The sequence below is a fragment of the Penaeus monodon genome, chromosome 28 (genome assembly GCF_015228065.2).
Source record: "Penaeus monodon isolate SGIC_2016 chromosome 28, NSTDA_Pmon_1, whole genome shotgun sequence".
Classification (NCBI taxonomy): domain Eukaryota; kingdom Metazoa; phylum Arthropoda; class Malacostraca; order Decapoda; family Penaeidae; genus Penaeus; species Penaeus monodon.
The window spans coordinates 39512485-39515444 of NC_051413.1; positions in this window are offsets into that span (position 1 = coordinate 39512485).

Here is a 2960-nt window from a genome sequence, read left to right on the forward strand (position 1 = left end):
GTTTTCAAAAGTGACTGATAGATAGACAAAATGAATTAATTTTGTATACATTGATGTTATGGAAATATTATAAAAAAAAAAACCCTTAGAATAAGCGTGCATATTCTATCCCAAATCACTGCCCAGGAAAGTTTTTTCACCCCAACTCCTTTCCGTATCTGTTACAAAAAACCGCTTCCTTGCAGACAACTGGACCCCCCTTAAAAATAATGGCGTCCCAAAAACACCGCCCCCCCCCCAAGGGGCCATCTGTTTTTTATCGCCTGTATGAAATTTCCCAAAAGCATGAGTAAAATAGTGCGGGAGAAGGTGCTAGTGGGGCCCCCGGCTTTGGGGGCCCACATGCCTTCCTGGAGTACCGGGTCGCGGTTTAAAGGGGGTCTCGATGGTGCAAACGCAAAGGGGTTTTAAACAGGCCAGCGGAAAAAGATGGAGAAGATTTAATCCCGAAAGACTTCGATATATCCTTGCTGTGTCGTGCATAAAGTACGGGGGTGTGGCCTCCCCCCCGCCCGGGGGACAGCCGGTGGGTGGATTGACAGACACCCTCGGGAAAAAACATTACCTTTTCCCTCAAAACCCTTTTGGAAAGATATTTCCCCCACGAGGGAGTTCACGTCAATGAGCATAACCCTTTAATCTTTTAAAAAAGGGAAGCTGGAAACCTTTAAATGAACAAAAAACGTCAAGGGGAAACGGCAGTTGTATATAAAAAATGAGATCCATTTCCACAGACATTCTGCAGAAGCTAAAAAAAAACAAAACAAAATCAGGGATGAGTATAGCTGGATTTTGTAAAAATACTTTGAAAATTTTTAAAAGGCTGCTCATATTTTTCAAAAGTGGGGCAAATTGAATTAAAAAAAAAAATCAGGAACATGTTAATATTAAGCCCCTGCCAAACTTCATGAAAACACCTGCAGGAAGAGTGCGAGTGGGCAAAGTCTTCCCCCCCAGATGCAAATCAAACAAGAAAACCCCGTTTTTATGAAAACCAGAAGGGAAATTTTTACTTTGAACACTTTCCCGAGTTGGTGGAGGGAAAAAAAAAACTCAAAACACAAAAACCCGCTCTTTCTTTACTTGTTTGAGGGTTTCCCGCAGGCGTTGGCAAAACAAAAGTCATCAAAAATTTAAAAAAGCGACTTGGGGGTTTAGGGGGTCAGTACTATAAAAACCCCCAAGACTTACTTTGTCATCGGACGAAGGCAGAGCAAGAGAAGTAGATTTCCCCCAAACCCGACTTTGTACAGTCTCTTCTGTCGGAGACAATTTGGAAAATCCCGAAAGAAAAGTTAATGAAATTTCATCCAAAAAAAAAAACTTTGTTTATCTTTTTATGGAGGGAAAGAAACTTTAATCAGCATCAAAGAAGTGCCCCAGAGATATCTTAAAGTTAGGGGAAACCCGACGAATTATTGTTTTGTGCACAACACGAAACGAACAAAGTACCTGAAAATTTTAAGAGATAAAATCCTGACTGTTTTAAGTAGCCTATGTGAAAAATCAAGGAATAGCCGGTTGCAACCGGGAGGAAAATTTTTGGGCAAAAAACGCCGGCCCTTTAAACCCCAAGGTTTAAAAAAAGACATCTCAAGGGGCTTCTTCAACCTCGAAGAAAAGACCCGCCCCCATCGGGCCACTGGACGCTTTGGCCTTTAAAATTTTCCTTGTGTCAGTATTGTGGTTTTTTAAACCTGATGCCGTAAACAGACTGACTACAACGGCAGACTCTACACGGCAACCCACGAACTGTGTTAAAACAAGCTAAAAGAGAGATTACTCGAGACATCTAATAATCTAGATTCCATATGATTCAGAAAAGACTTTCAATTTTTATAAAGGGAGACTCCAAAAGGAGGCACTGTTTCCAGTCACTTCATGGATAGATTTTTTGCCTGATGAGCCCTTTCATACGACTTAAAGACACCTGTCAACCCTTTGGGGTTTGCCCACTTCGAGGTTCTCAGCTCCTTCCTGAACCAAATCAACATCTTGACAGATACAGCTGAGAAAAAATACATCTTCCCTCATAAAGGTCTACAAGACTTCTTCGGCGCATGCATATCAGGGAAAAACTCTACTGGCTAGTGAACGGGGTCTTGACATGCAGCGAGTACGTCTGGCTACAGACTCTTCTTGAAGACATTGAAGTTCCACAGCTCATCAGTGAGGGGCATTTTAGCAAAAAACATGAACTACTGGAAACGGCAAACGAAGAATTATCAGGGGCGCCACGTTCTATTATGAGTGTTCTAGAAGAAACGCCAAAAGTTACAAAGTATAGTGGAAATAAAAAACAAGCGATGCGGTTTGATATAGCTAAAAGTCAGAACATCATTATACACCTTACAGGACTTCTTCGCACCCAAAGGGCAAAACACTAAAGAAGACTAGGTGTGCTGAATTAGTGAATTTATTAAAGGCCACAGGTATAAGGGGGAGATCTCACTGGCTTGGCCACCTACCGGACATGAAGTGCGACGCAGAAATCAGCAGACTCGTAGCAAAAAGAAATGAGTCTCTCAGGATGGATTGAAATTACTGAGACCTGTACACATGCTATTCCATCGTTTTTGGACCACGCTCAGCCATCAGCTGTGGTCCTTGACATTGAAGGGGAAACCGAAGGAAAGTCCGCTATCTGGAGGACCTTTTGTTGGCAATGGAAAAATTTAAGGCCTGGGATGTTTACTTGATTCTAAAAAACAGCTTCCGGGATCCCAGAGAATGGGGCAGTACCTTTGACAAAAATCTTCAGCGCTTTATTCAAAGGTAAGTTCCTTTTTCTCTACTTGGTAGTATATTTATTAGCCAATAACTTTGGGTATTTGGAAAAAGGGTTTTTTACAGTAATGCCTTCGTCAATATTTTCCCACAGTACTGATATAATATCCCTCACTGTTTATTAGGCATGGTACAGTATACGCGATAGTGATTTCCATTACATTACATTCCAT